Source organism: Epinephelus fuscoguttatus, linkage group LG15 (assembly GCF_011397635.1).
Source record: "Epinephelus fuscoguttatus linkage group LG15, E.fuscoguttatus.final_Chr_v1".
Taxonomy (NCBI): Eukaryota; Metazoa; Chordata; class Actinopteri; order Perciformes; family Serranidae; genus Epinephelus; species Epinephelus fuscoguttatus.
The window spans coordinates 32428549-32449315 of record NC_064766.1 but is presented as its reverse complement, the minus strand read 5'-3'; the positions used below and the strand labels follow the sequence as shown (position 1 = coordinate 32449315).

The 20767-nt window shown below is 42.5% G+C and overlaps 1 protein-coding gene across 3 annotated transcripts in view; it reads left to right on the top strand.

Annotated features, from left to right (window-relative positions):
• The window catches only part of gpc5c (glypican 5c), a 143520-nt gene that overhangs the window by 66083 nt on the left and 56670 nt on the right, over positions 1 to 20767 (top strand). The window lies entirely within an intron of this gene.

The following is a 20767-nucleotide window of genomic DNA, read 5'->3' as shown; positions in this document are numbered from 1 at the left end:
TGAAAAATACTGTGCTTTGAGGTGTGTGAGTTTTGAAAATGTTAAGATTTAAGAAAAACTAACAAACCCTCTGTGTATTTGTTTGTGGGCTTGTGTAGGATAATATCTGTGAGTCAGTGTGGCTGGCTGTTGTTAATCAATGTGGAATAAGGAAGTCATTAAATCCATCTCCACATTGAGTGAACGCAGGCAGAACAAATAGTTGTGCCGCTCTCCTCTTCTTTGTATTACACTCAGTTAATGAGTTGTTATGTGTGCCTTTCTCTCTGTTTCTACCCCATTCTGTTTCTTTCTCTTATTTATGAGGTTTTTATTTTGTGCTGATTTATAGGTGTGGCCCTGGAACCCTTTTCCCGGTTATGGTTTTGGATGCATCTCTCAGAGACTGAAGTTCTTACTCTCTGTCTCTGTTTGTGTGTGTGTGGTTGTGTGCTTTCTCAGTCAGCATGAGAAGAACAGAGAACTGATGCAGATAACTGAGCCAATGCAAGTCTGTAACTGATTCCCCCTGCTGGATCTGTTTCTTAAACGCTGTAGAAACTCAGTCCACAATTATGACAAGGTTATGCTCTCCTTCTTCTGCGGTGGCCCTGAAGTGGCTCCCATTACCATGGCAACCTCAGCTCTTGGCACTGCCAGTTTTGGCCTTGATAGAGGAAAACAGAGGTCCAGGGATGCCTTTTCCCCATGATCCACCCTGAGTGTTTGTCAAATCCTTTGGCCCATGTCCGTTTTGCTTGATTAAGCCATACATTATGCTTTACATGAGTACATGGGAAAACATTAGGCACATGAACAGATGTGTCTGATTTCGAAAAGACCCTTTTATTATCCTCAGTGGTTGGCAAAAGCATTTTGTCAGATATTTTCATGAATAAGTTAGACTTTAATTAGCTTAGAAATAGTTAGCTTTCAAAATGTTTTTGTTTTAGTTTGGATCTCGTCTCTTCTCTTCCTCATGTCCTGGCCTGGCACACTCCTACCCTTCCCTGCTGCAAAGGATCTGCCAGTGGCTGAGACATGTTGAGCAGACCACCCATTCATCAGGGCCTGTCACAGTGTGTCAGCACACAAAGTGCAGTAGGCAGCCAATGTGTGTGTGCGAGGTTCATGATCAGGAACATATGAGCAAGTAAACACAGGGCGAGGCAACCATTCGGCACCTAAAAACACAAGAAGTCTAAAATCAGCTTGTTTGGCTGTGTTTAAAGGATAGGCTGTATTAAAGCTGGACAACATGTCTCCACTTCCTCCCACTTTATGAGGATGAAGCCAAAATATCCTGAATCTGGGCACTACCATCTTGCACTTTTAAAGCCAGAGTCAGCACAGTAGAGATCAGGAAGTGGAGCCGCGGTATTCACACCTATATACCCATTGGACCCAATCACAAGCAGCGCCATCGATCGTGTTCACACTGGTTGATAGGGCTGCCCCCTGAAGGTCGAAGATTCAAATCATCAGGTGGAGAACCCTCAGTCGACTGAGATACATGTGGTGTATTTCTTGAGATGTTTCAGTCCCCAGATGTAGCTGCAGAGTGAGCGCTTTCATGCTGTTCTCCAGAACAGGCACCTGTGGACCCAGGGACAGTCTGAGTAAGAAGAGGCAGCTGCCTGGGGAAGAGAGGCTTTACCCTGTCCCGCTCCAAAATAACAGCTGGTCATGAACAGCCCTACCTATTGGCACACACAGCTGTCAATCATGACGTCAGCCCCTTTTTTTCTATAGCGTCAAATAACTAATTAAAACTATCAGAAGAATGAACACTTGAACATACTTCAGTGTGATAAGCAGTACCTAAAATGACAGAAAGTTTTATCGCCATCAGAGGGCGATGGAGATGTTTTGGCTCCACTTTTGGGGAGCTGTCATGTCGTCCATCTTTATATACAGCCATTTCTTAAAGCCAGCGCTTTATTTCTGCATGCTGTGTGTGTGTGTAAGTGAGTGAGTGTGTGTCACTTTTACTACCAAGGGCACTGGTTTTTCAAGAACAGTGCTAATGGGTTGTAACGGTGTGTTATCACACACTCCCTGGTGAGAGCCAGGCCTTTGCTTGTGGTGTCAAGTGTTCTTTGGTTGAATAAGAAAACATTACCCTACTGAGACATTTGGCACCACTCATAAACTGCTCAGGTCGGCCTGTGGCTATTCAGCAAAACCCTTCCACTGTATCTGACTCTCTTGGCATGTATTCGATCAAGAGGGAGAGAGAGAGAGGAGTAGGACAGGGCATGGAAAGGGTTGGCGTTTTGGTGCCGCGGTGCCCCCTGTGCCTCCCTGTGCCCCTGATGAGGGAAGCATGATGGAGTGATGTGGGGGAGGAGGGCCTTGGCAGCATAAAGACCCATTGTGGAGTCAGTGGAGTGGGGCACAGCCCTGCCGTGGGGACCCCCAAAGCCTGGAGGGGGAACAAAGACCCTCCTATGAGGCTGCATGGGAAAGATTCGGACATCGCTGCCACTACTACTGCCACTGGCCGCACCATGCCTGGGAAAGTTGCATGAGAACAGCAAAGGAGATGAGAGAGGGGAAGATAGTGGGAGGCAAAGACGAAAGTACGGGAAGAGATGAGGAAAAAGTGTGTGAAGAAGACACAAATAGTACGGTCATAAATGGACATGCTAAGCTGCTGTGGCGTTGGTCCATGTCATAGTCTGATTTCCTGTGCAGTGGGTACACAAAGCCTCTGAGGGCTCGGTGGGTTTTCCCCACACACAGGAGGACACAGACACATAAAGGCACGCGCACTCACATATCAATCCACACAGGATCCATATGCTAGTCAACAGCTGGAGGGGTTATTCATTCAGACACAATCATACTGTGCTCAGGCAAGGAGACACACATCCACATGTGAGAACACACACACACACACACACACACACATTTGTATGTTGTAATACTTCAAAGCACATCAAAGGCATTGGGGATTGAAATTCCCTTCCTCTCTTTATTCAGCATCTGATGACAGAGGGGCGAGCAGGGGGCAAGCAGTTGTACGTACAACTAAAAGTGCATGTTGGCATGTATTCAAACATCTCTGAACATTTACAGCATCGCATGTGTGAATACTTTGCACCATCGTTTCCGGAAAGATAAGATCAACCAAAATTGCCACATTCTTTATTTAGATTAGCCAGTTACTGTACAGCTATTGTAGTCGCTGTATCACAGACTTACATCCTTCGCTGCCATCTTTCTTCACCATAATTATGCTAATTACCACGCCTGTTTTGTTTTTTGACACATACTTGGAGATAGTGTGGGGGGGTTATGAAACAATGCTGCAGGCTACAGCCACTGTTACGGCATCAGGAGGAGCTTTATTAGCCAATTGACTGAAAACACATGAGAGGTAACCTCAATGAGGGTTTCATTAGGCAACAACTTCTTCTCCCAGACATAACCAGATCCAAAGTAACCAAGTGTAGATGGCAAATCTCAGGGAAATGATATTACAATTCAGAACACTTTTCAAAGAAAGAATTCCCAGTTGCTGTAAGTATTCAATTCTGGAAATCACCTGCTATATTAAATGATGTGAAGCAGGAGGGAGTTGCCACTTACATTCTATGCTGATGGTATAATAGAAAGATGTAAAAGAAATATGGGAAAGTGAATGAGGTCTTGTGTTCAGACAGCCTAACTCTGTATACACTGCATGTGTTAAGAGATGATTTAGATGGACTTTGGCACTTCATTGGCATTTTCTGACCTGCAAACTCTGGTGGGATTCACTTTGTACTGAGCTGATTTACACACTGTATACAGGCAGAATGCATTCTCTGTAGGGAGGGAAAGAAACAGTCTTCTTCAGGCCAAGTAAGTCAGCAGTCAGAAATCACTACCATCTCTCCCTGTATTGACCTGAACGAGGAGAGAAATCTTAAACCCTGAGGTCAAACCCCTCAAAAGCACCAGGGCCTGAAAAATACATGACTTTTTTTTTTTTTTTTTTTTTTTTTCATTTTAGGCTTATTTACTACAGTACATTTGTAAAGCTCATTCATTCAGAGTAATTCAACACTGAACCCCTGTGGTGCAAGAGTGTGTCAGATTGCGGTCAGATTGCTACAGCAATGAGATCTGAACACGAGTGGGTGTGTGCACATGTGGGTGTGTATAGTGCACGTTCATGTGTGTTTGTATGTTCTTTAATAAGAATAGGGATTTAATAACTCATCACTGTACTTGGGGATGATTCTGCAGTTGTAGATTAGCTCAGGAGTGCGAACCATAGATAGTACAGCAGTGTGAGTGCTTCTGAAATGCCTCGCATTTTTATAAGGTTATGACAATCCATTTGTTTATCATTTTGACATCTGGAATCCATTCTGTTATTGTAGGGAGAAGCAGGGAGAGCGCTGCACCGGGCAAAGCCCTCGCCCCTCTCACTCTCACTCACTTTTCTATCCTTCCTCCAGTCCCATCAAGTCATAGGTTTTTTTCCTCCCTGCCTTCTCTGTGTCGGTCTCTTGGGTCAGGGGAGCTCAGTTTGAAAAATGCAAGGGAATTGGATAATGAAACTCTAGCAGAGGGGACAATAAATTAATTACTATATGCAGAGGAAGGACATTCCCAGCTCCGGGCCTGTGTGTGCTGTGTATGTGTGGCTATGAGCAGAAGTCAGTCCAATCTTTAAAGTTCAGTTTTTCAAATGCAGGCATGAGGAAAATGTGGCACATTGGAGTCATGAGAACAGTTGACATCAGAGGGATAATTATGAAAATATATACTTCATTTCCTTTCATTTTTTCCCCCTTGCACCTACCCTTTCACCTCTGCCATTTGCATTTGACGTCTGCGACAAACCTTTCAGTCCGTCCTCTGTCCCCTCCCACAACCCCTTTTTTTCTGTTTTTCCTTAGCTCCAATTCAGTGGCCCATCCCTTTCCCATAACCCTGGGCTGCTGCCTGGGACCTCGGCATGACCCGCTCTACATTACTACATTGCTTAGACTTGCCTGTCTCTTTGGGCCTGCATCCTTGTGTTGTGTGTGTGTGTTGTGTGTGTGTGTGTGTGCGCATGTGAGAGAAAGCGAAAACAACAGCGATCATATTGCAGTCACTGTGAGTTATTTATTCTCTCTGCTGACATGCTTGGATTGCAAGAGTTTGGAGTTATGGTATTTCCAAATCTGTAGCTGTGCACTAGAAAATAAGGGAAAATGTGTCGGAGGAATGTTTGTGTAGATGGTGTGTAAGCAAATGTGATTTTCTTGGCCTCGCTGTACAATTATTTGCCAATTTGGGACTCGACAGGCCTCTGAGTGAAGAGTGTTTATGGGTTTCGGCCTCCTCAAGTTTAGGTTTTATGGTTCGCCTTGTGGACATTGTATGTTTGTGAAATTTCCTTCCAACTCTTTTCTGTCTCCTCTTCATCACTTTTATAGAAGGGACACAGTTTTACAGTCTCTCTCCCTTCTGTTGTGTGTCCAGCCGGTGGAGTGGGTAGAGCTAATATAATTAAAATGCCACAATAGACTGGCATGTTTTACTGGAGCAGTTCCTACTGGGCGAGGTAGACACAGTGTACCCGCTAACCTCTGTGCTTGCCCATTGGCAAGGCATCAAACTCATAGCAGGAGAGGAGGATGAGAAATAGAGGGATAGACGTGCTGGGGAGGGGGAAAGGAAGTGTGGTTGTGAAAACAATGGGTAGCAGGAGAGTCGGACTGATGGATGGATGAGGGGGAAAAAAATGAGGGATGTAGGTCAGTGGCAGCAGGAAGCAGTGGCTTTAGGAGAGCCCTCTGTCTTTGTGGCTTAATTGCCTCTATGAGCCTGTTTGAAGTCCTCACTGTTGCGTGTCTGGGTGCCAGCCAATAGTGGTCTGTGTGGTCTGCGTGTGTGTCAGCCTCTCGAGCATTTCTGTTTCGCAGTTCGACACGAATTTCTGACGCACCACGGCAGCAAACAAAGGACAAAACCCTAAAAACAACGCCTCCTCCTTGATGTCAGCGCCGCTGATTATATGCAATTGTGCACATGCCACAGCGCCCAAAATATTACGTGTAAAACAAAACAGTCGACGATGAGACCTCCAGGACGAACCCTGCATTTTAGAGGCAATTTTATCTTGTGTCATAAAATTGCTCTTGGAAGACACCACAGCTATGCAATAAAGTGCTCGATGTTTCTCGGCACACGCTCAGCAATGCTTATCATGGTGTCGCAATGCTCGAGCTGTCTCTGTCTGTGTCAACAGTCTGGTTCCTTATGGACTTTGTGCAGGGATTTCAGCTTCATTTCCACTTTTTTTTATTTTTTTAACATAGCATACAAAATCAAAGGTTGTAGCACACATCAGATTTCTATACTGACAGCCTCTTGTGAGTTTAAAGTTGGAATACCTTAATGTGCTTACTAAAGGAAGCCACTCATTAATGTGACTGTAAGTGCACTTAAAGAAACAGTGTGTAGGACTTAGTTGCACCTAGAGGTGAGAACTGCAGATTGCAACCAGTTGAAACTTCATCCATGTGCCAAGCATGAACTCCTGGTTAGAATTCCTTCACTGTTCACTTTTTAGGATGTTTTTATCGGGAGCAAACGGACCCCGACTAACATGGGTAAAAACACTGAATAAAGCAGTTTCACGTGTTTCTCTGACGCTGTTCAGCTCACCACAGACAGGCTGCTAGCCCAGTACCAGCTAATGTGATCTCACCTTTTTCTCTCTGATAACGTAAGATCCAGGCATTCAGGAGATTTTCATCAGAAGCCGAATTATCTGCAGGGGTCTCTTCCTCTCCAAAACAAATAGACCCAATTATTTAAACAGGTAAAAACACTGAATAAAACAGTATTATGTTAAAAATCAGTGTTTTTCGAATGCTGTTTTGCTCGTCTTGTATGGGGCTGCTAATTACAGTGGCCAACGAGAAAATGTTCTCTGTTGTCTGTTCTGGGTTACTGTAGAATAGAGATACACCTGGTGGCTAATTTCCCTGTCAACTTAACTAAAATTTTAAGTAAAACTAGTCGACTAGTTAAAACAAAGTAAAACACTCAGAAAACAGTCAAAATTTATCACAATTTAATGTTAAGTATTTGAAACGTTGTCCCAAAAATATTGTGTGCATTAAGAGCCCTTTGAAGGCTTTAATCACAGTCTTCAACAACCATGTCGGATTTTAAATGCTGCTGAAGCACAAAACACTTTGGGCCATGCAGTATGAATGTGAATATGACAGCAACTCAAAAGTTAACCACTAAAATAGCATCTGAAATAAATACAGATTATCCAACAGAAATGATAGCAATTCACTTTAAAGTTAATAAAACAATATCTCAATTCTAATTAAATTTCAGCTGAAATGAGAGGCATTTTGCGCTGTGCAGAATGGCTGTCTGCTTTCTAGCGCCCACTAGTGGCGGCGGCTGCATGACAGCTAAGCGGCCTTGTACGTGAATAAAACACTAATTGGTTTAACCAACTAATATTTCTGGTGCCGACTAGCGAGGTGGTGGACGTTTAATCGTTACGATGTCTAATTGCATGCATCCCTACTGTAGAAACATGGCGGCGCAACATGGCGGTCTCTGTGGACGAGGACCTGCTCCCTGTGTAGATATAAACAACTCATTCTAAGGTAACAAAAACAACAGCTTCATTTTCAGGTGGTTATACACTAAATAAATTATGTTAAGTACCATTCCTGCCAATATATGCCCCTAAATCCCGCAGACTGGAACTCCAAAACTAAGAAGAAATTTAGTTCTCACGTCCCATGTTTTGAGAAAGGCTTCACATCTTTAACTCTTTGACCATATCAATAACACACACTTGCTGACTCACTCAGTCCGTCATGCATTTTAACACTCTTCAAAGGAAGAGAGAATCCACTTTCAAACCTCTGCTTTGATCCAAACACGCAGCTCATACTGCAGCCGTGGTGACACGGGATTACAGCCTCATAGACCATCACACTATTTCTGTGAGCCACAGGCAGTCTACGCACAACACATTCACACACACACACACAGCACACACCAGCACTCACACAGCGTGATTACATCTGAGCTGAACCTCTCTCTGTCATGACTATTTTTAGGGACACTGTTATCCTTTTTCCTGGGGGATACAGGAGACTTCACAAACGTCAGTTGGAGCTTGATTGAGTGAAAGTTTTTTTGCCTGAATCTGAGCTGAATTTTGGGTGATGAAATATATACCTGTGAGTCTGAATGTGGGGCCCATAGCAAGCTTTGGCAAGATTCCCTGTAGAGTTTTAGTGTCAGTGCAAGTACCCGTTTAAGTTTTCAGCGTGTGGTATTTACCATCACAGTGAGATTCTGAACAAGACGTCTGGTTTGAATCCAACTGCAATTTTAAGCATTGGTCCAAGTTGTTGTCCGAGCCCATTGGATAAGTATGTGAGCTGAAAATGAAACTGAATGACAGGCACGGGAGGAGAGAGGGAAAGCTAACAAAACCAACTCTGTACAAACAACAAAAGTACAGTACACTACTGTGGAGGGTGTTGTGTGTGTGTGTGTGTGTGCATGCGCGCCTGTGATCTGTGCTCAGTGTGTGTATGTGGTAACCTGAAACCACAGGGAAAACGTTCCTAGAATTCCGGGTGGGTTTGGTGTCGTGGCTCGCTCACTGGAGCCCCCTGAGTGGTGCTGGGAATGCGGCCTCCGCACGGAAGAGCTACAGAATGAAGGGAAAGTCAGTGCCCCCTGTATGTTTGACACAACAGGTAATTGAATAGGTTGTTCCCTGAAGTTTGGGTGAACTGACAGTGCATGAGTGTACAATATAAAAGGCATCAGATTGATACAAGACAAGAATCCAGTTTTGGTGAGGATATCTAGGCCTGCATTTTGCAGAGTGCATGTACTTAAGATATAACAAGACATACAAACATAATCTGGACATTTTATTGATGACAATAACCTGTTTAACATAACACATCCACCCAGTGCTGAGACAATAACAGTAAAACATGCAGAGTTGTTAATTTAAAGTAAAAATTATAGGGTGTCATTGCCAGTTTACAATTCATTCAGATAGATGATGAGCGCCACAGAATGCCAGTAAACGAACGCTTAAATGAAATGTTTTCCAAATTTATTGCCGCCTTTTTGTGCATAAAATGCGTCAGCACAAGGAGTGCATTAGTCCAGACTTGGAAAGTGTTTGTGACGTCAATGCACTTCAGATTTGAATGAAAAAAAAATCCGCAAAGGACAGCAGGGAAGTGCTAAAAATGGTTTATGGCATTTTCTTGGAGGTGATGACAAGGCCACCAACATTAGTAACACTTACAATCCTGCATATAGTTATACGTTTAAGAATGTGACTTTCCTATAGCTTCAAACTATCAGCAGCTCCATAAATAATTCCTTGGGATGAGAAGCCTGGCAAAATCACAAATGCTTTGTGATTTATTGTAACAGTATAGGAAAGGGGTCATCGGATACATTTGTCCAAGGGCCAGAATTTTTCAGGCTCGCAAGCAGACACTGTTGGAGCTGAACTTTCAAATAAAGATAAAAATAAAATATAAAAATAATTCGATAAATTTAATGAAGTTTGTTTGATTATATAATAGAATGATTCTAATGATGAAAAAATTAATTAAACAATATTTTAAAGGAGTATTTTACCTTCAAAATGACCATTTGTAAATCAGTTAGTCATGCTGTGTTATATTGAATTTGTGAAGAAAACTTTATTCATTCATTCATTCAACATATTGATTTATTGGGTCCACAACTGACAACAACAAAACTATAAAACATAATTTAAAACTCACACAACTCATGTAGTATAATCCAAGTCTCATATATCCAGTCGTATGCTTAGTGCTTCCCAAACATGTGCAGTTTCACAACAAAAAAAAGAACAGTATTAGAGTCTGGCTTTGAGGAGAGAGCAGATAAAATTTTATTTTCAGTTAAGTGTTTAATAGTAAAGTTTAATTTGGAGATATCTGAGTCCAGACCTTTGAATCTGTCCACTCTACAGAGCTGATTGAGACTGATCATTACAGCGTGTGTGTGTGTGTGTGTGTGTGTGTGTGCGTGCGTGCGTGCGTGCGTGCGTGCGTGCGTGCGTGCGTGCGTGTGTGTGTTTGAGACAGAGAGTGACAGACAGATGGAAAGAGAAGGTTGAAGTCGGAGTATTGCACGCAATCAGGCTATTAATAACTTACTGGGAACGCTGCTTAGTCACTTTTTGACACATCCCCACTACTCACTAATAATAAGCTGACAGATGGGTTTATAACAGTTGTAGTATCTGCAGGTGGAACACACATAAACGGGGTTGGTAAATCATTCCTAATGCAATTATTTCCATCTCTTAAAGCTTCAATAGAGGATGAATAAAATGCTCAATATCTGACTCGAGAACATAAAATGCCAGAGAGGAACTGATCTTATAAAATGCGATACAGTCAGTGACTCTGAACTTTAGGAGCAATTTTGCTCAACTTACAGCCGCAGCCTCTTAACCCAAATGCGCACCTCTCAGATTCAGCTTACTGACTGACTTACGACTATGTGTCCAGTTTCCAACCTGTGGCTGATTGACAGATAAGCCTGATCATGACAAACATGATCGTAATGACTGGGACGCCTGCCAAGAAAGCCATTTTGGCCATGTGTTTGTCAATGCTACCATCTGCCTGACTTCATTTGGATAATAGCTGCCTGACCTTTGCCCTTCTTCTCTTTGCCTGCAGTACAGTCACTCTCTCCTACTCCTTGACCTTAACAGAAGTTTGCACAACATTGCAGTATATAATCCTATATGTTATTCTGGTGTCAAGTAGCTGAGGATAGAGCCGCCTGCCTATCTCTCTATCTACAATATGCTGTAAACTGTCCGTCTTGCTGAGTACCTGGGGACGGTTTCTGCTCGTGTGTGGGGGGTATGCTGATATTCTGATTTCACGTAAGCTTAATAAATGCACTGTGTGGTTGTCTGTGTGTGTGCGCTGTTTGTGCATGTGTTCTTGGCAGAGGATGGGTGTGAGTTGTGCTCCCACGTGCCCTTTGCAGCAGCAGAGAGTCTGATCCCTGACCCCCTCACTCAACACCCTCACAAGCCCTCTCCACTCTGTACGTGGGTATGTCTGAGTATGTGGATGCCTGTGTGTGTTTGTTGCCTCGAGTCAAACGCACTGTAGGTTTGAGCTGAAACTAGAATGTTTGCGCCGAGCGCTCTTTGCTTACACAGGCAGCATATACACTCCAGTCCAGATGTGACATCATGCCTCCCTCTTTCTGTGTTTGTCCGTGTTTACAATACACTTTGTACACACTGAGGTATGCAGTGATTGCAAAAGCAGCCAGAACACACAGATTTAATGTAAGTACATAAAATCACGACGTATAGTATATTTAGTTTGATCTGTGGTGAGCCCCTTGACTGGTTTTTCGTTTACACTGGAGCTGTCAACCTTAAGCACTAGATCACGCCATTCTGGCCCGGATCAGACAGACAGACAAACAGGTGGTCGTACCACACCAGAGGATCATGGTCCACTCCACCCGTCTGTGCTGCGGGGCATAGTTTACTCTCCTGGCTCTGCCCCTGCCTGCCCTTGTCTGCCTTCCACACACCAACTGCCCCTCCAGCTCCCCCCAGACCTCTAACCTCAGCTATCCATGCCCTCCTCGGCATGCTGGCATGTATTCATTTCTCTCAGTCTCGTAACTTACTTTCTGTCTGTCTGTCTATCTTTCTTTCTTTCTTTCTTGCTTTCTTTCGTTATTTGTCTTCCTTCTTTCTTTCTTCCTTCCTTCCTTCCTCTTTCTTCCTTTCTGTCTTTTTCTTTCTTTCTTTCTTTCTTTCTTTCTTTTTATTCCTTCCTTCCTTCCTTCCTTCCTTCCTTCTCCCCTTCTTTCTTTCTCTTTCTTTCTTTCTTTCTTTCTTTCTTTCTTTCTTTCTTGTTTTTATTCTTTCTTTCTTTCTTTCTTTCTTTCTTTCTTTCTTTCTTACTTCCTTACTTCCTTTCTTCCAGCCTCTATATGTCTTCCCTGATCTGTCAGTTTCTCTTAAATGCATCTGTTATCCCTTTGTTCCTAACACACACGCACGCACGCACACACACACACACACACACACACACACACACACACAAAATATCCTTAAAATCAGCGAGTTGTCTGGTGGAACTTTGTGGAATTGAAACTGGCTAATGCTGCCATCTACTGGGGTTCAGCTTAATTGAAATAGGTATACAGTTTCAGTTTTTCCCAAGAATTTATGAGGTTTCAAAGTGTTTTTTGTGAAATTAGATCAATTTAGTGAAACTGGTGCTACACAGTTTTGCATAGAGCAGGGGTCTTAAGCAAATCTGTGAATTTAACTTTTACCTTTTCCCCCTCGGTTTGTTTGTGCTCTAGTTCTACATTAAAAGCTAAAATTGTGCTGAAAAACATATGTAGCACTTGATGATAGCACAATATATCACTAATTCACAGCAATGCAGGCCCAGGCAGCCACTTTTGGGCTGAGGTGTAAAAGGGTTAACCATAATTTAAATTAATATCCAGGGTAGCTGTGTGCTCTAATTAAATTTAGCCTAAGCAATGCTTTCACTGTCAGTAACGGTAATTGCAAATAGTGGCGCAGGCTCATAGTAGATATTTCCTCATTTTTATTTTCACATGTTTTACATTTTAAAGACATAAATGTGTAGTTGAATCTGTGAACTAAAACACAGAAGAGGCTGTTTGTGCATGTTTGAGAGGAACACAAGAGTGTGTGTGAATGTGTGTGGGGGGCACACGCACAAGAGAAGATTAGTTGTCTTTGTCAGGAAATGATGTTTGTCTGCATGTGATTTGCGGGTGTGGGCAAGGCGGACATGACTTTTTCTTGTTTCTCCAATCTAATGGAGCTGCATAGCCTTTTCCCAGAAGTCTGTGTGGTCTGTTGAGTCAGCCTGCAGTACGTCTGCTGGTACATCGGAACAGGCGACACAGAGAGGTGGGGAACAGTTACACCCAGTGACAGACACAGCCGGGACAGTCAGGCCTGGGAATGTCCTCAAAGCAAACCACAGGCCAATTACAGTGGTAATCTATGTAACTGCCACCTATTAAAGCTTACATATAGACCTTTAAACCTTAAAGCCATATAGAATGTTTCTTTGTCCGTCTCTGGCACTGGAGACACACAAATGGAAGCTCCTCATTTTGTTCCATGTTTAACTTTTATGTAACTAAGGAGTCACATTGATTTGTTGTTGTGGAGGAAGAGCGTTGGTCTGTTTCCCCTCACGTCCTACGAGAAGTGTGTTTAATTAGCTTAACATTGGAGTTAAATATTACAAGCTCAGTCCATGACTTTGTGTAATCTTAGAAATTAATCTTATATAAAACTAATTTGAAACAGCATATATGTTTGGAGGGAAATGTCATGCCAAACAGTTTCTGTTTTTCATGAACATAATAAGGAAATGTCAGGTATAGGGATGTCACGATCAAGTTTTTTTTTTTTTTTGCCTTCAGAGTAATTTCGTAATGAGTATCTGCCGATACCCAGTCCCGATCCAACTCTATTTTCTTAGCTAATACAGCTGCACAGTGCACATTTTAAGTACATTAAAGTTATTAGAATCAATTCAGTGTAATTGAAAAACTCTGCAGTGCATCTAGAAAAAAGCTGGTCCATACTGGTCCATGTTTATTTAATCTTTTTTGATCATATCGCTGTCTCGAGTAAATGTGTCTGTCCCTTTAAGAGAGTATTCTCCAGTGTATGTTGCTTTGCCTGACTTACCCAAATGGACAGTATTTTTTTCAGTGTTTATTTTTGTTGTCTGCACATCTCTTGCACAGATTAGGCTACATTCATGTAAAACTTTTGTGAGCTTTTGGCTCCTGGGGCTTTTGTTGCACTTGCAGCAGTTTGCCGAATGTGGTTGTCGTCGGTTCTCCACCATCTGTCTCTGTCTGTCTCTCTTCCAGCTGCGGATAAACACCACAGTGCGCCATAAATGCATGAGTCTTTCACACTGAGCTGAAATGAAACAAGTGCTCATAATTATGGTAAACAAAACACATAAATAAACAGTCTCATACTGCATCTTACTGTCGTTTATGGCGTGTGGTGTTTCTCCCTGCTCTTACACATACGTGGGAGCTTATGAGGAGGAGAGTTGGAGATGGCTGCGCTCCGCATGTCTTTACATTAAGGCTTCGTGAGTAGGAACACCTGTGTGACAGCTGACATTTAAACATAGGATCAGATCCTCTGTATAGCTCAATGTACCAGATCCTGATCAGTTACAAAAATGCTCTGATCAACCTAAATCCTGATCTTTGAGATTGGATCGGGACATCCTCAGTTGCTAATTAATTTACCTGACAAACAGATGTTCACTGACAGTTTGTAGTGACTACAGCAATATTTTTTATCACCTTTTTATGAACATTTAACCAAAATTGTGATCTTTCCCAAAGACAGGAGTCTGGGCTTAAATCCAATCCTCTGGTGTCAAGGTCCTGCGCTTGAACGCCAGCCATCTGCCCCAATCAAATCCTTCCAAAGTCTACACAGTACATGAATGTAGTGTTTCGTAACCTAAGGGAAATGTCTCTGATTACATTGCCACAACTTAATTATTAAAGCAGTTTAAAAACATATAAATGTAATTTCTAGGAGACAGGGTTGGCCTAGCATACCTGCAAAGTCATATACATTTCAGACGATGACATCGCCTCCTCATGAACAAGGACACATGGTGTCTTTTTTTTTTATAGTGGTGGATGTGAACAGCAGTTTTTCATTACCAGCTGACATTTTATCATTTCAAGAGAGCATTTATCATTACTGCTGGATATGAGTTACAGGGTTAGCATTGCGGGCTTTCCATAAAGAATATTAGACCACAGTCTGACCACATAACAGTTCTATAAATAAGTGCTGTAAGTGCACTGATTTGAATTGAGGTGAATGACATTTAGTTGAATGGAAGTAAATTGTTGAAAAATATCTTTAACTCAGACTCACCTGGTCAAAAGATGAGCTTATTTTCTTGATTAATTGATTAGTTTTTTGGTCTACGATGCCGGAAAATGGTGATTAATGTTGATCAGTGTCTCCCAAAACCCAAGATGGCGTTCTCGAATGTCTTGTTTTGTCCACAACCCAAAAATATTCAGTTTACTGTCTTGATCAGTAAAGAAACCCTAAAATATTAACAGTAAGATGCTGGAATCAAAATTCTGGCCTTTTTTTCTTTAAAATTACTCAAACAGATTAATTGAATAAAAAAGGAGTTGGTGATTAATTTCAAGGCTGACAACTAATTAATCGTTGATACCCTATTCGAAAGTCTGTTAACCCTCAGCTGTGATTGGTTTCAGTGCCATAAGTGATGCACAAACTGCCAATACCCATGAATGAGATTATCAGGGATGTTCAGTGATCCCAGCTTTCTTACTTTGAAAGCTTAGAACAGTCAAGCTTTGCTTGAGACTAATATCAGATATATCTAAGAGCCATATCTTTAAATACTTAAAATACAAGCTTAAGATGAACTAATGCTGTTAAGATCACATTATCCTGAAGGCATTATCAGACGCTCAGCTCGTTGTTAAAAATCAAGCTCAGAATGGGCCAATGGTGCTGTTGAATTGCAGTACACAACATTGGCCACATGGGTGCAGTGTGGGCACATGTTTCAATCCCCTGTCAGCCCAGCAGCTCAGTCTGAAGAAACTAAATGTGGTCCAATTACAGTAATTTATAGTTTGTATTTTCCCTGCATGAGGAAGTATCTCATCCCTTCATCATTATGTCAGTGTTTGGAGGCAGCACTAAGTACAGAAAGTACATGCCGGATCTGATGGCTTCGTACAGAGCGTATGAGAGTGTATACATTACACTGTGCTGCAGCTTTTGATTTGCTAATATCAGGATTTGTTTACACTGCCACAGGAATGAGAGGAAGAGAGCGTGCGTGTGTGTGTGTGTGTGTGGGAGAATGTGAGGAAGAAAGCTGGGGCGAGAGCAGTTTGTTGGCACGAGCGAGTCACTTACACCAAATTAATTCAGCTCTCTGCAGTTGCCGTGATTGTTAGATAAATCGATACTTGTTCATTAGCCTGGAGTAGCACTGAAATGAAACATGCTTGGCTGTGTGTAGGCCTATAATGGACCAATGATGAGCCAAACTAGATACTGTAGACATCCACTAGCCTGCAGACGGAAATAGAAATAGACGAGGAGAATAGCCCTAATGATGAGTATCAAACGCCTCCTGGGTACAAGGTAATCACAGTATGTGATTACCTGTAAGTGTATGCGCATGCTAAGTGAATCACTATGCCTAGTCATACATTATTTCCCCATCTCTTTGTGTCTCTCTTTAATCTCACCACACTCCCTCTTGCTCAGTGTCTATTCCGGCTCTCTGACTCTTCTCAGCGTCAGCCCAGGTCACAGTGACCTAGGGAGCATACCAGGGTAGCACCAGACTAGGCTGAACCCACAAGACAGAGTACTTGTTGAGGCTGCCTTCAGCTAGGGCTGTTTGCTACCACAAACAGGGACTCGGGCAACGTCTTGATAATACCAACATCATTAATCTGTCCGCAGATGTGGAAATTTGCCTTCGACTTTACCAGTTTGTTAAAACACATCATAGTAAAATCACAATACATACAATAAATAAACAACATGCACAGTACAAACAATAACAGACATGGTTCTAATGCAAATGGTGCTTATACGCTTAGCACAGTTACTGCATTTGGTATGAAAGATTTTTCTGTTAATGTTCTTGGTTGCTGCAGCAGCTCTATAGTGTCTTGCCCAGGGCATTTTATGAATTCTTTAAAAAGACGATGAACAAGATTACACGTTTTGTTTCACCTGCATTTTATTTATTCATCCCAGTTGTTTCTGCTCCTTCCCAACAATTCCACTATGCATGTTTGTAATTCTGGACAGTGTATTCTTGTTCTTAGCCCCCAGGTGCCCATACCATGCACACATGTTAAAAGTCTTAACACTTTCAACACGACTTCAGTCTCTAAAATACTCTTGCTTTTAACATATGAATCTAATTTCTTGATTAGATACAAGCATTCCTTTTTCAGTATTAAGTGTATTCTGTGTTGGCTATAAAACCACTTCAAAGGCTGAACTTTCTTTAAAACAGGTGGAAAATAGTGAGAGGTTTTGTGTTGACTTGCAATAACCAGCTCCTTAGTCTTACTTTCTAATTTAAACTTTAGGCTTGATGAATCCAGGAAGTGTAAGTGTCATCCTGGTCAGCAGTGCACACACCCAAAACCAGATCTTCTAAAACCTGCTAAATGAGAGCACTGTTTCCCTCTGGAAATTCAGCTGCAGTTATTTTTTTAAATATTAATGTGGCACTGAGCATTTTGGAAATCCCAATTCTAAAGAGAGCTCCAGCATGCTATTAGCAGCGGGCCACATCTCCACCAGACCATGGTCTACTGGCTCAGAGGGGACTGGGGTCAGCTTTCATCTCCATCCACCCAACAATCTGATAAGACACATGCAGTCAACAGCTACCACGCTGATTACACAAACAAACACAGAGGCAAGCAAACATTCAGACAGGCTGCTTTGCTTCACCACATGGAGCTCTCGTCACTGTGGAAAAAAAGAGGAAACTAGCACAACACAAATGAAAGGAAATCTGAATCTAATGATTGGGTATGAAAGCTATATTCCCCTCAGGAGTTCTCAGTGAAAGAGATATGTGTTGGCAGTGAAAGAGAAAACAGGATGGATGAAACTATTGATTGGATACTTGACCTAGCCCAGTAAAGGCCATACAGGTGTGTTTGACAGTATTAAAAAAGGATACAGAAAACAAACATGCTGCATGAAGGGAGCCATTCATAAGTGCAGTAACACCTTTTATTGCACTGTAGAGGACAGGCTTTCAGTGCGTAATAGCCATGAGTAATTTGAGCCATTGGACCTTCAACCATATAGCTGTTACAGCGCAACCACTCAATAAACCAGCCTGGTCTTGGTAAAATCACCCTGGGACCTCTTAAGAAGTGGCAAAGCAGTTGAGACCAGCATAGTGGTGTGTAATTCCAACCCAACCACACAGCCATAAACAGCCATATTTCACTGATGCACAGCGCCACAAAGACAGATATACAGCGTGCTCAGCGCAGGTGTCGTGCCTCAGGTGAAGTGCAAGACAAAAACTGTGAAGACTCATTAACATAAATGTCCCAGGCAGAAATGTTTCATGTTGGGTGAAATGACATAAGCCTGCAGTTAGTGTAACTGGAGTTAAAAACAGCCTGTGGACTGTTTGTGTTTGAGTGTGGAGCCCCATAATGAATAGAAAAAGGACATGTCTTCTGCACTTACTGCAATTAGTCTAGGTCAGCAGATTTCAACAGATGGGGCCAGGCTCCCCAACAGCCCAGTCGCCGGAAGAAAATCTTTGCATCGTACATCTGCAAACCATGGATGCATTACACATCACACTAGAGAGATAGGGGGATGGTGATGGCTTGACACTTTTAGGGCCTGTCCCAATACCCACACTTCCCCTAGAAATACCCACTTGCACTTGGTTGTGCGTGTTCACGTTTAGGCTAGTGGTGTCCCAAAACAGAATTGAGGTAGTGGAAGTGGTTTCCAACACTTAAAACCCGCCCTAGATTCCAAGGTAGCCCCGACCCACACTTACAGCAAAGTGCAAAATGAAATTTCCCAGAACACCTTGTGAAGTCAGCAACTTTGGCAAGTTTTGGAAAACAATTTGTTACTGTCCGATTGGAATGAAGGCTATACAAACAACAGATGGTTAGACTAGCGTAAACTCATCAGCAACTTGGTTGAACACAGCGTCAAAATATTTAAACAAATCGACTTACACGAACAAAATGAATCAGAAGTAGAAGACGTCATAGGCGCCTCCTGTTTTCAGCATTTCTTCTCCGTTGATTCATCAGACGGAGAAGAATAAACATAGCACACGCCGCAACACAAGCGCTGAAGCTGGCATTTTCAAACCTGAATGACTAACGGTATCTTGCGTCGCTGTGCCTGCACATTGGCCATGCTGCTTTGCATGAAGTGGTGTCCCATTTCTTAGGGAAAGATCTCTACCTTAATATTTCTCACTTCCCTCATCAAGGGTTACCTCGCAATCAAGGGCACTCAATACCAAGTGGAAGATTTAAGGGTTAGAAATGGGACAGGCCCTTAGGTGAGACGGCTGCCAAGCTTCAGACCACTGTTGGTGACCAGCACTTAACAACAGCGGATGTTTTTCACCAAGTCATCTGTGGTATTTCCAGCCATGACTTTGCAGCCAAGAGCTGATTTTTGTTTACAGCAAGTCATCGTGGGAATTCCAGGAGCTGTTGTGCCTCCAGAAACTGGTGGTTTTTCGTGAGAAATTGGCAGCATTTCAGCTGTGATTGTTCCATCAAAAATGTGTGTTTTAAACATCTTTTCCTAACCATTACCAGGAGATTTTTGTGCCTAAACACAACCACATGTCAACCAAAGTTTTAACATATCCATTTCTTAATAACCTACAAATGTTACATATCTGTGGTTTGCAGAAAGGTACAATGCCACATTTATTCTGGCAGTTTGGTTGCCCCCAAAGAGGTTGCAAAGTGATTAACAGGATATGAGAGAAAGAAAAAGAAGTGCTACAGGAAGTGCTTGCTGTTTGGTTGTGAACCAGTGCTCCAGGTAACAAAACTGTAAGTTCAAATGAATCTTTGGCATTCCCCTCCAGAGAAGGACACAGCTCGATGAACTACAGATGAATTATTATGTAGGCAAAACAAGTTTAAAGAGTTTAAAGAGTTCCACATCATCTCATGATTAGTCATGCAGACACTTCCCAAACACAAGGAGCAGCTCGTCAGTATGAAATCATCAAAACAGTCTCCAACTAACTTCAAAACAAGAGCGATGAGATTGCTGGGTTCAGCAGCTGACTCTGTTTTTGATCTTGTTTGGAGTTGCCAACATGACTGCTGTGCCCGTGCTGCTCTTTATATTCCTGACCCTCCCTGACTCTGCCTACATGTCTGACTCATCACCCAACACAGAAGCTTGCCAGGCTGCAAAGAAGCATGACAGAGGGCCCACTGGGCTTCCGGCCAGGTCTGCAAAATCACACAGCACCCTTGACTCGGCTCTCAAAGAGAGTAACTGGGAGCTTCACATAATTTGGACAAATAATTGGAAGTGTCATTGCTTGGAACTACAGTCAAAGGTTCAATGTTCAGCTGTGGAAACCAGAAATCATATCCCTATTGAAACAGGACCGTTACTGTAAATTTTGAGTTTTTCTAGTGGATTAAACTTGGGCTAACTTTTTTTAAAGTCTGCCGTGTTATCCACAGTGTCACAGTGTTGCTCAACATCCATTAGGTTGCTGTCTCAGTGGGACAGCACTGACCATAGAACTGTTTCATTTCCAAATCCCCAAGCTGCCAGCTGGAACAAGGAGTAGGTGAGGTCAAAAGATAGGAGGAGACAGATAAAGAGAGGAAAAACACAGAGCTATAGTGAATAAAGCGTGACTAAAATTAAGCCAAGACTGCATGCCCCAGGTACTGCTGAGACTTCCAACTGACTGTGGCTACTGGTGGCGTTCAGTGTGTTCATGTGGTTACCAGCTGGGTTACAAAAGACAGCAATGAGAACAAAGAGGGAGAAAGCGAGATTTAATGGAGTGTGAGGTAGTGGGCAGAGAAATCAAGAAGAAGAAGAAAGATGACTCGAACCAAAGACATGGCCTCTCAGTGGACTTTGTGA